The 13275-nt window shown below is 42.7% G+C and overlaps 1 long non-coding RNA gene across 1 annotated transcript; it reads left to right on the top strand.

Moving 5' to 3' along the window:
• Window positions 1-8726: 8726 nt before the first annotated feature.
• LOC125121345 (uncharacterized) lies at window positions 8727-12654 on the top strand. Its single transcript, XR_007133440.1, has 3 exons — window positions 8727-8973; window positions 11246-11361; window positions 12255-12654. It is a non-coding gene; the product is annotated as an uncharacterized LOC125121345 (long non-coding RNA).
• The last annotated feature ends 621 nt before the right edge of the window (window positions 12655-13275 follow it).

The raw sequence follows: 13275 nt of genomic DNA, 5'->3' as shown, positions 1-13275 counted from the left end.
CTTCCCTAGCAGATGGTTGCTCTCATTTCCATTTTATAAATGAAGAAATTATCATTACTTAACAAAGAAGATATACAGGTAGCAAATAAACATATGAAAAGATATCCCATGTCATCTGCCATCAGAGAAACGCAAAATAAAACAAGATACCACTACACACCTATTAGAATAACTAAAATTCAGAAAACTGACATCAAACACTGGTGAGGATATGGAACAACAAGAACTTCTATTCATTGCTGGTGGGAATGCAGAGTGGACCAGCTACCTTAGAAGACAGTTTGGCAGTTTCTTATAAAACTAAACATAGCTTTCCATACAGTTCAAAAATTACACTCCTTGTTATTTAACCCAAAGGAGTTAAGACCTTATGTCCTCACAAAAACCTACATGTGGATATTGATAGCAGCTTTATTCAAAATTGCCAAAACTTGGAAGAAGCAAAGATGTCCTTCAGGAGGTGAGTGGATAAATAAACTATGGTACATCCAGACAGTGGAATATTATTCAGCACTGAAAACAAATGAACTTTCAAGACAAGGAAGGAGCATAATACTAAGTGAAAGAAGGTAGACGGAAAAGGCTACATCCTGTATGTTTCCAACTATATGATATTCTGGAAAAGGCAACACTACTGAGACTAAAATCAGTGATTGCCAGAAGTAGAGGAGAGTGATAAATAGGCAGAGCTTAGAGGATATTTAGGACAGTAAAAATACTCTCTATGATTGTGTAATGATGGATACCTGTCATTATGAATGTGTCCAGACCCATAGAACATACAAACCCAAGTGTGAACCCTAATATAAATCATAGACTTTGGGCGATTATGATGCGTTGATATAAGGTCATCAGTTGAAATAAATGCATCATTCTGATGGGGGATGTTGAGATGGGTGTCAGGGGGTATATGGGAACTCTCTGTACCTTCCTCTTAATTTTTCTGTGAACCGGAGTTCCCGTTGTGGCGCAGTGGTTAACGAATCCGACTAGGAACCATGAGGTTGCAGGTTCGGTCCCTGCACTTGCTCAGTGGGTTAACGATCCAGCGTTGCCAGTGAGCTGTGGTGTAGGTTGCAGACGCGGCTCGGATCTCACGTTGCTGTGGCTCTGGCGTAGGCCGGAGACTACAGCTCCGATTGGACGCCTAGCCTGAGAACCTCCATAAGCCGCAGGAGCGGCCCAAGAAATAGCAAAAAGACAAAAAAAAAAATTTCCGTGAACCTTAAACTGCTCTAAAAAATAAAATCTTAATTTAAAAATAATACCCAACTTTATGAATTCTGCTAAAAATTTACAAGAAGATAGCTCTATATGGGAAAGAATTGTGTCTTGTCCTTTGTCTCTGTTGTTATTTCAGCTCCCAGCACTGCGTCTGCCACATGGCAGGCATTCCATACATCTTTCTCGAATAAGTAGGAAATGCTTCATTACTTCATGGTCTGTGCTTTCATCTCAGCCAATGCCATGGCACTCTCTCATTGGTCATATGCAGTGTCTCACTGTGGGAGTTAGGCAGGTCAAGATTTTATTAAAAAAAAAAAAAAACTCATGGAACTACTTAAAAGTGAATGTTTAGAGGAAAACGAAAAGAAAAATAAATAGATCTCACATATGTCTATACATTGAAAACATCTGGTCAAGGAGACTTCTCAAATTTTGAAAAATAAAACACAATTCTAGAAAGCTGTAGGGTTGGAGACATCTGGGGAAGTGTCTGAATTTTGTTCTTTTTCACTGAAAATGTAGAATGTACGTGCATGTTTTTTCTGCATATATAGCCTTGCCACTGTAAAGTTTTTGTGTAAATAATAAATAAGAGGGAGGGAGGGAAGGGCACAGTTCTTATTCCCAAAATGCAAAACATTCTTATTTTGCTCCTAAGGTCCTAGTGAGTCCAACGTTACCACTGAGGGAATGTGTCTGTCAGAAATTCCTTCAACCAAATCCAAGTCTGGAAACTCAGCCACTCATTTTTCTTCAGGGACTTACAAAGCCCCACTATTTCATCAAAGTGTCCTTCCACGAACGGGCAAGCCTGTTCCTACCATTTCTAAGTAGAATTGCTCTTTGAAACTAGAGACTGAGGAGAAGCCTCTGCCCTAATATTATAAATTGACAAGGAAGGACAGAGTTTTATGGATTGGTGAGTAATTAAATGGCCTTATCCACCCAGAATGGCAACTGTCACTGGTGAAATGGAGAAGCCTGCAGATATGGGGTCTTCAGGGAGGCAGTCCTTGAATCCCAATCAGTCTTCCTGGCCTAAGAAAGTGTTTCCACCACTTCTCCCCCTCATATGGCACAGTCACAGAGAGAAGAGAGAAATCCTGGTTTTAAGGAAGGATGGAGCTTTGGGAGGTGATACTGGAAGATGCGTCTTTATGCGGTCTTCCAGCAAGGGCAGTTGGAGAACCAACGTGGGTTGAGTTATATCATGTGTTGCACCCTCTGCTAGCTGTTCTACATGTGCCAACTTCTTTACACTCATTACAGACCTACTGAAGGGATAGCTCTCACTCCATTTGACAGGACACTGGAACCCAGGGAGGAACTTGTTCATGGTCACAGAGTAAGTCAATGGTAGAGCTTGAATCCAAGTCAAGATCCAACTGGCTTCAAAACACACACCTATCCCAACACACCCACCTATCCCAACACACCCTACTGCAAGGAGAAAATAAAATGAGAAGCATGAGTCTGAATGTAGCATTAGAAACTCAGAACAATAATGAGGTATCACCTTACACCAGTCAGAATGGCCATCATTAACAAAGCAACAAATAACAAATGCTGGAGAGGGTGTGGAGAAAAATGCACCCTCCTTCACTGTTGGTGGGAATGTAAATTGGTACAACCACTTCGGAAAACAGTATGGAGGTCCCTCAGAAAACTAAATAGAGAACTATGATATGATCCAGCAATTCCACTGCTGGGCATATATCTGGACAAATCTTTCATTGAAAAAGACACATGCACCCCTATGTTCACTGCAGCACTATTCACAATAGCCAAGACATGGAAGCAACCTAAATGTTCATTGACAGATGAATGGATTAAGAAGATGTGGTACATATATACAATGGAATGTATTGTCATTCCAGCCATAAAAAAGACAAACTAATGCCATTTGCAGCAACATGGATGGAATTAGAGACTCTCATACTAAGTGAAGTAAGCCAGAAAGAAAAGAACAAATACCATATGGTGTCACTTATTTGTGGAATTGAAACTATGGAACAGATGATCCTACCAAAAAAAAAAAAAAACCAACAAAACAACAACAACAACAACAAAACCACCACCACAGATCATGGCCAAGGAGAGCAAACTCGGGTTCCCAAGGGGGAGAGGGGAAGGAGTGGGATGGATGGGCACTTCGGGATTTTTTTGGATGCAAACTGTCCTATTCGGAATGGATGGGCCATGGGACCCTGCTGTACAGCACAGGGAAATGTGTGTGATTGGGTCATTTTACTGTACAACAGAATTTGAAGAAACATTGTAAATCAACTATACTTTAATAATAATTTAAAAAATGATATAAAAAAGAAATTATAAGTTTCAGTGGCAAGATCAGGATAACAGGGTTGCAGTCCTGGTTCTGCCACTAACAAACATACCTTGGGCCACTGCTGAATTTCCCTGGGCCTCAGTTTCCTACTCTGTAACATGTGAAGGTGGGGTTTGCAGGAAGTCTGCTGGCTTCAGGGCCTGACTTCTGTTATGTATTTAATCAACCGCAGCCTTCTTGGAGGAGGGCATTTGTCTTAGTCATTGCTACCCACATTCTTCAGTAGCATAGGGTGTGGCAGGATGTCAGTGCCCAGTGAGTGCCAATTCAAATAATGAATGAACCATTCGACATTCTTCCAGCTGTATTTGGTGTCAGCATGTGTGTGTTACCACGAGTAGCAAGGAGCTCAAACTCCCAAGGCAAGCATGAAAACCACTTCATGATCTAGCCCACACCTACCCCTTCAATCTCATCCTGGCCTTGCCTCTGAACCAGCCCTGTGCTCCAGGCAACCAGTCTGTCTGCAACTGCCAAACATGTAGTGCTATTTCCTGCCTCCCTTCCCTTTTCCTCTGCTCCATCTGTATTTCCTTCACCTTAACCATGTATCACTCTTGCTCACCTAACAAAAGCCTTCTCACTTTGGAGGGCTGCCACCAAGCTTCCTCTCCTCTGGCAAACACTTTCTCAATGTTTCCTCTCCTCTGAGAAAATTAACTAATTCTCCTCTCCATCCAAGGATTCCTCTGGGCTCCCTATTACCAATAACACTTTAATTCTCTGATTTTATTTTAAGTAGTGCATTTGCCTCACGTGACCACAAGCTCCTTTAGAGCAATGACCAGCACAGGGTTCAAAATACAGTAAACAATAAAAAGGTCTAACTCACTTGCTTAAGCACTTAGTGGGAACCTATTATGTGTCAGGGACTATTCAGGGGCTGGGGAAATAAGGGCAAGCCAATCCAAGCATGTGTCTTGCCTTCAACTAATCACTCAAAAATGCTCGATTAGAATTAAGACAGGTACAAAAAAGAGATGGAGGCCCATAACAGAGGATCTGACCTGTGAAGGCGGAAGGAAGGTGAACTTCCCCTGGGAAAGTGAGGTACCACTAAGAGTCATCAGGTAGGCGCGAGCAGAGGAGACGAATGACCAAGGTCTCCAGGTGCCCAGGGGAGTGTGCTTTCTCCTCATATATGCTGAGCTTCTGAGTCTCCCTTTCTCCATCAGCACCCCTGGGGATCAATCCTTATCTCATTTTGTGGTGTTTGAGGACAAATGATAAAATACACCTGCATGGTCCTTGGCATTGCTTCATAAATGCAATGTCCCTTAATCATCTCAGTAATGGCAGGAGATGGAACATGTAACTACTTGATAGGATACCCCAAGGTACTGGCTCACACTGAGACTTAACACAGCAAACGTGATACTCCCTCTAAGCTATGGGGAGAGCTGACCTCTTTCTCAACATTCTCCTGAGATTTATTGTGTTTGTCTGTGTATGTTATCAGATTGAGATTCAGGAGGTCTAGATTTTGGCCTTCAATTTTCCCACTGACTTAACAGATAAGCTGAGCAGTTGAACCTGATGATTGATGATGTTTCTTTCAGAGAAAGTTCTCTTTTTCCTTCTTTCTTTCCTTTCTTCCATCTTTTTTTCCTCCTTTCCTTCACTCTTTCTCTCCCTCTTTCTCTCCTTCATTACTTACTCTTTAGTACTACGTTCAGCCATACCTACTATGGGCCACTTGCTGGGCTAGGTAGTGAGAATACAAGGATGAGCAAGGCAGATGTGTCCTAGCCTTCATGGAGCTCACAGATGTGACACACAGCTAAGGACTGGCAATTGGGATAATATCAGTGAAAAAAATAAGGTTACTGTGGAAACATGTAACCAGAATTAAACCTAGTCTCAGAGGTGAGGGAAGTTATATTCCAACTCCCTCCTAAGGATAAGTAGGAGTTAGCCAGGAGGAAGGAAGAACATTTGCAAAGACCTTGAGGATTAGAGGGAATAAAAGGTGGTGGTCAGCCTGGCGGGAGTAGATAAGAGTAGCCTAGAAGGAGGCTAGAGAGACATCCAGGGACTTGCTTATGCCAGGCCTGGTCGGCCACATAAGGCAGTGTGAACTTTATCCTAAGAGCAAGGGCCGGGGAGAATTCCCCTCATGGCTCAGTGGTAACGAATTGGACTAATATCCATGAGGATGCAGGTTCGATCCCTGGCCTCAATCAGTGGGTTAAGGATCTGGCATTGCCATGAGCTGTGGTGTAAGTCTCAGATGCAGCTCAGACCCAGCATTGCCGTGGCTGTGGTGTAGGCTTCCATCTGGCATTGCTATGGCTGTGGCGTAGGCCAGCAGCTACAGCTCCAATTCTACCCCCCTAGCCTGGGAACTTTCATATGCCTTGGGTGTGACCCTAAAAAGACAAAAAAAAAAGAGAGAGAGAGAGAGAGAGCAAGGGCAGTGGTACAATATGGAGATCCCTCCATCTCTGCTTTAAAGCTATGCTTTTGTTTCTCTAAATCTGTAGCAATAGCTCATGGAAAACATTTCCTTTTTCCTCTCCTCTCCCGCTTGCGGGGAGCCAAGGAGATACAGGGACTCAAAAAAAGGACCTTGCCTGATGACAGAAAAACCTGAAGACAGGTTCCTAACTAAGAAAGGGAGCTCACCTGAACAGTACATGCCGAAGGTAGGCCTCTCTACAGGATAAAAGCTCACCTGAACAGTACAAGCCGAAGGTGGGCCTCTGGTCAGGATAAAAAGCCTGCCTGTACAGTACAAGCCGAGGGCAGGCCTCAGGTTACACATCTCTCATTTCGATGTTTAGGGGGAAGAATTGGGGCTTTCCTGGGAAAACAATTTCCATGTTTGCACTGGAGAACATGGATTGCTTCTCAGGTGACCTAGTCTTTCCTGTTTTATTTGTTATTCAGTTTTCCTCAGTCTTTCCTGATTATTTACTTATTATTCTTATTTCCCATTCTTATTTTCCTGTGGTGATTTGTGATTTAACAAAATTACAACAATAATATAATAAGAATTTCATCCTAAAGGACTTTCCCCTATTTAAATCCAACTTAATTAATACATAGTGTTTATCTACTAACTAGTTATACAGTAAACTTTAGAGTTAGGATTTTAATGAGGTTCATAGAAGTTAGACATATATTATTATTGATCAAAAGACACCTAGCTATGAGTTATAGAACCTTTTAAGTGATAGCTGGTTAAGTTGGTTTATATTTTCTTACACTGTCTCCTTGCCATAACACTTTAAAATAAAGATAAGCACCAGTCTAAAAACAAGATTTGTGAATGCCAAATTCTTGTGTCTGTGACCTCTTCAACTTGTAAAGACTGGCTGGCCATGGGATGATCTGTACTGAGTCTCTCCCTTAGCACACAATGTACTGTACCTAATTGCCCTTAAATTGTACTCACTAAGTTTAGTTAAGATAGAGATCTTAAAACATGATGTATTGTACCTAATTGCCCCTAAATTGTACCCACTAAGTTTAGTTAAAACAAAGATCTTAATACATGATGTATAGCTGCTATACCATGTAAGAGTTAACCAATGTACTTTTAACACTGTGATGTAATGTGTAGTGAAAAACTGTCTATATAATCAACCACTGTTGCCAATAAAATTTGAGCAGTCCAGCGCCCCGAAAGAAGGGACAAAGAGGCTGTCTCCGTTGCAAAAGCCGATGTCCGTCCCTCTCCTTTGGGAAAAGTGTACACCCCCTGGCTGCCGGATCTGGCCTCTGACAACACCCACTCATACCTAGAGTGATCCGCCCTACAGTTCCCTCCTAGCCTCCATCAACAGGGCCTGATTGATTGTAAGGCAGCCCTGCTTGGAAAGCTGCTTTGGGTCCTGGGGCTACAGCTGATGCAGCCCCTCATCAAAGACCCAGATAGGAATCAACCAGGAATCACTGGGTGAATTCCATCCACTAGCTGTGCCCCAGCAATTCATTCACAGCAGGAAGACTGGCGCACCAACTCCCCCTGCCCCTGAAAGCAGGGGGATTGCCTGCCCGTCAAAGAACAGCTGAGTCAATGGTCCATTCATAGACCTGCCCATGCCTCTCAGCTCTCCTTTTCTCCAGAGATATATGGCAGGATATCCATATATGCAGCTGTCAGTGGAAAACCATGGGAAGGGTGGGGTGGGTGGAAAATATCTTACTTTTTGCAAATTTATGGAAAGCAAATATTGCAGTTCTCCTCCTTCATGATGCTAAATATAACAGGTCCCAGATCCTCCTTTTACAACTTAAAACGGACATTGATTTTTTTTCATAAAGAAGGAATAGCAAAAACATAGGAGACAGGCAAATCTGCTATAATCATTGAGTATTGATTCAAAGGCCAATTCTTTCTAGCTAGACCCCAAACCACTTATGCAAAGGACGGCTGGCATACAGTCTCAACTCAGAACGGAATATTAACAAGGATTTGTTCATGGTCAGCACATTCCTCCCAAGGATTTAACTCCCACCCCAAAGTATGGTCCTTTTTCTCTTCTTCCTGCACATCAAGCCCTGTGCACTCGAGGGCTCTCCCCTCAGTCCCTCCAGACACGACAGTGGTACTTGATGGTAATGAGATAAAAATACAATCTTAGTAAAGATGAGTAACTTCAGTCCATTCCAGGACTTCTCAGTCTCAGCATTATTGACATTTTGAGCCAACTAAAAGGCCATCCTGTGCACGGTAGGACATTTAGTGGCATCTCTGGCAAGTATCATCTTTTCTCTTAGAGCGGAAAATTAAAGAAGGGGCAGGAGGCTGGAGCACGGAGACCTCAAGCGAGTTTTGTTGACCAACGGGTTGGCCAGGAGCACTGAGAGAGACGCAGGCTCCCCTCGGCTTAGGGAGCAGTTCATTATGTAGGAAAAGGGGTACTTTCTATGTTTAGCACAGGTTTGTTCTTGGGCTAAGTCAGTATTCAAGGGTTGGGGGAGGCAGTCTCCTTTTAGGAATGTGGGTAATGGTTTTGCGTAGAGCAGAGGGAAGTTATTAGGAAACATCCCCCGACAAATGACTGTTTAACTGGTCTCCAAGGCAGCCCATTGTTGGGGGAGGAATCAGCCTTCTAGATTTCAATTCTGATTAGAGTGATGATGACACCTAGCAAGTCACGTCTGATTCCCCACCTAAGACTTTTCCTTCTTCCCCTCAGCACCTATGATGACCAAAAATGTCTCCAAACATTGCCAAGCATCTTCTGAGGGACAGACTTGCCCCAGGATGAAAACCACAGGTCTATCCTCGGGCTAAAAAGGGTAGTGTCTTCTCACATCCCCAGTACAGTGGGGATCACCGTTCTATATCACGCTGCTCAGACACTGATCACTCTTCCCTCCAGTTTCAACTTCCTAATGAAATCCAGCAGGCATCTCCTCGTCAATCCCTCTTCAACATCAGAGACTTGGTAGGTGTTTGTTTGTTTGTTTTAGGCATCCTTTTAAAAAATTCCTTCTGACTTGAGGTGCAATATAGGACAGGGGCTAAGGCATGATAGGCTCTGAAGTTAAAAGGAAACTAAGTTTGAATATTACCCCAGCAATTTTTTTTTTTTTAAGAGCTGCTTCTATGGCATATGAAAGTTTCTGGGCTGGGGGTCGAATCAGAGCTGCAGCTGCCAGCCTGCACCACAGCCAGAGCTGCATGAGATCCAAGCAGCATCTCTGACCCACACTGCATCTTGAGGCAACGCCAGATCCTTAACCTACTGAGAAAGGCCAGGGATTGAACCTGCATCCTCATGGATACTAGTTAGATTTTTAACCCGCCGAGCCACAATGGGAACTCTTTACCTCTGTGATTTAATGCCTATAAAACCTGTAACAAGTGATTTAACACCCCAAGCCTCAGTTTCCTTAGTAACATGAGAAAAATAATATTTATCTTTTTAACACTGTGTTAAGAATTATATAGTATGCTGTGGGCAAAGCAATTTTCAGAGTCTGGAACATAGTAATTAGTTCGTAAATGGAAGTTGTCATTTTCTGGAATCATTATTAATCTCTATTGTTTAGGCACTTCCCCCCACCCACCCTTTCCTAGTTTAGTCTTCCTTCCTGCTCATCGTTCTTTCTGTTTTCATATAATCTCTTTAAATCAATCTATCTCTGAATTAAGAACACACCAAAAGTGACTCTATCATTAACATTCCACCTGAAGTCTACCTCTCTGCTTCTAAATGTCTAGAAACGTCTCTGCTTGCATGTCGTGGGATTATATTTAAAGCTGAATGTCAAAAAGGAAACAAGCTCAGCTGTATCAGGGATGAATTAAAAGATCACTAAGGGGAAGGCAGAGACATGAATGGTTTAAATGACTCAGTGGAGGCCATGGCCCTCAGCAGAAGAAAACAGATATCAAATCTCTTGAGGGGCAAAGTCAAGACTGAATATGATCAGAATGATTTTAGAGCCACATTAACGAACTGGGGGGGGGGGGGTGTTCCCAGATGAAAGAATTTGAATTGAAAAAGGAGCTGGTGAGGAATTATCAACCCAACCAACCAACCAACATTCACAATTAGAGTCTAATTGCATCTAGACATTTAAATTGCCTGTAATACAGTGTACCAAGCAAAGTGCTCTCTATGTACCACTGTGAAAAGACTTGTCAAGGAAGCTACGTTTAACTGGTATCATTTAAGGACAAATTAAAAGTGTGACATGTTAGAAATGACTGAGGGGGTTCAACTGGAAAAAAATATTTTTAAAGAAGATATGGTCATTGTAGCAAAAAGATTCTCATGTATTCAAGTATTTACACTGCTTTAATGTGGTGTTGATAAGGCAGAATTAACTAACAGCAATGAGCAGAAATGTCCAGGAATTGATTTCTGCTACTTTACAAAGGATACTCTTACAGCAATGGGAGTGTTAAGCTGGAATGAGTTGCTGAAGGTTAGTTCTTTCCCAGACTTAGTTTAATTACAGGCTAACAAAGTCTTTATTACAAGTGTCTCCTTAACATCTGCTTGAGACAGAGGAAGTGGGCTCATGGTTGGTAGATGAAGTTTTGAGTTGGTTAGATTTTCGCTGAAACCTGGACTCTGCCACTCATTAGTCATGTGGTATTGGTTAAAGGGCTTCCCCTATCTTAGCCCGTTTCCTAAACTGTAATAAGAGACTATGATACCCACTGCCTTGGGCAGGTTAATAACAAGATTGGTTTATTTTCATAGAGCACTTAGCATAGTATGTGGAATGAAGCAAATGCTCTAGTAATTGATACTAGCTATTTTAATTATATTAGAGAGGAATCTTACATAGAGTAGGGGTGGGGTAAGAAAACAGATGGAATTTAAGTTGTAGTGAGCTTTGTACCCTCTAGTTATCCTCCCGCAAACAATAAAAGTATAACCAAGACACTGAAAGATCAAGACTGTAAGTGGCATGGTGGGGGTAGGGAGGGGCATTTTATTTCTTTGCTCATTGCAGATTCAGACCTATTCTGGATGCTAGTTCTTTTCTAGGGATAACATTGAGTTGGCTCCATGGCTTGCTGGTTTACTGTCCAATAATAAAAAATGTTTCCCTGGACAGCCTAAGTTCAGTGATTAAGAGTTCAATCCTATGGAATTATAGCGAATTTAACTTTCTTTGTAGTTGAAGTATCTTCCTTTTTCCGATCAGGTCTTCATCAGGTTTGTTGTCGGTAATCGCCTTTCTCCCTTTTCCCTCCAGAGGCTGCCTTGGCTCCTCGAGGATTGAAGCGAAATATTGAAGAGGAACAAAGGCAGGAGAAATTTTTCTTTATCAGTGCTGATGTAATCTGACATGGGTTTCCTTTGGGCATAATGGTGAGTTGATTCACAGACTAGGTTCAGGGGATGTTCACAGCTGACCCCTTCTTGTGGCATATTTATGAGTTATTTACAGACAGTCCTCCATTGCTTCTGGATAGCTCACATCCAGTTAGTTCCCCGAGAGGGGACATCCACAGCTTCTCCGGCTGCTGAGAGCTTCAACAAGACTTTCTTTTTATTTTTTACTTTTGGCTCTGCCCATGGCATGCAGAAGTTCCTAGGCCAGGGTGAGAACCATGCCATGGCAGTGACCCAACCCACAGCAGTGACAACACCATATCCTTAATCCACTGAGCCACCAGGGAACTCCTCAATGAGACTTGCTTTCCTGGGGTCCCAACACCCATTTAAAAGTCCTTTTAGGCAAAAGCCTTTTAGGGTGCTTCCCAGCCCCTCTTTTCTGGTGGTCCATCTGGTCCATTAGAAGCATATATTCTTGGCTCCGAAGACCTATGGGAGAGCAGGTCTTTCCCAGTAAAACTGCCTCTCTTCATCTGTCGCCAGCACAGATACCAGACACAGTTTTCCCCATTAGGCTTTAACAGGCATGAGGCCATTATCAGGCCTGTGCCTATAGACTGCCGGCTCCTTAAAACATTGGTCGTTCAGCCTGAAGTAAGGCAGAGTGAGCGCCTGTCTCTCCCCATGTGCAAGAGGCTGCATCTCCAAGAACGTTTTCCAGTTAAAATGCTTCTCACTTTTTAAATCTTGTCTTCGCTCACTTTTACACCTACCAGGTGAACACTGGCCTAAGAGTCGCATAACCTTTGACCGCATCCTCTACAAGTTCCGATTGTATCATCCGACACCACACCAGAATGTAGAAGTTAGCACTTTACATTCTGAAGCTAACTCACAAAAGGTCCCATGTGAACATCTCATTACAGAAAGCAATCTTCCAAAATACTAAGATCACCACTGCGCTGAAGTCTCAGGATGACCCGTAAAGTTGGGTACTGAGGCAGTACCCTGAGGAGGAGAGAATCCTGGCACTGCCCCCTCTGGGGGTCAGAGGGACCGCTCAGTGGAGAGTGGGTGAAGAGTGCCTTCCAGCTCACAAGCCCTTTACCAAAGCGGTGGGAGCGCCTAAGGACCTTGGATCTTAATCTTTTATTTCTTAGTATCTGCAGATATAATCTCTTCTAATATCTTTTTCTTTCTCAAACTCACAGCATATATCAGAAGGCAAACTACATGGCTGATCCACAGGCCAGTGTGGACTGCCAAAATGCCCCTTAACACTGACAAAGCGTTTCTTTTCGTTTTCCTTTTATTGAAGTACAGTTAATTTAGAATGTGGCATTGATTTCTGCTATACAGCAAAGTGATTCAGTTATACATATGTGTGTGTGTATACACACACACGCACACACACACATATATATTCTTTTTCATATTCTTTTCCACTAGGTTTATCATAGGATATTGAATATGGTTCCCGGTGCTACCACAGGACCTTGTTGTTTATCCATTCTCTACAATAGTTGGCATCTGCTGATGGCAAACTCTCCATCATTTCCTCCCCTCTCCCCTCCCCTTTGGCAACCGCAAGTCTGTTCTTTATGTCTGTGAGTCATTTGTGTTGTATTTTAGATTCCATATATAAGTGATATCATACAGTATTTGTCGTTCTCTTTCTGATTTACTTCACTAAATATGATCATTTTTAAGTCCATCCATGTTGCTACAAATGACATTACTTCATTCTTTTGTTTGTTTGTTTGTTTTTGTCTTTTTGCCTTTTCTAGGGCCGCTCTCACAGCATATGGAGATTCCCAGGCTAGGGGTCAAATCGGAGCTGTTGCCAACGGCCTACACCAGAGCCACAGCAACTCGGGATCCAAGCCGCATCTGTGACCTACACCACAGCTCATGGCAACACCAGATCCTCAATCCACTGAGCGATGC

Source organism: Phacochoerus africanus, chromosome 2, assembly GCF_016906955.1.
Source record: "Phacochoerus africanus isolate WHEZ1 chromosome 2, ROS_Pafr_v1, whole genome shotgun sequence".
Classification (NCBI taxonomy): Eukaryota; Metazoa; Chordata; class Mammalia; order Artiodactyla; family Suidae; genus Phacochoerus; species Phacochoerus africanus.
The sequence above is the reverse complement of the archived record's forward strand: the minus strand, read 5'-3'. Positions and strand labels throughout refer to the sequence as shown.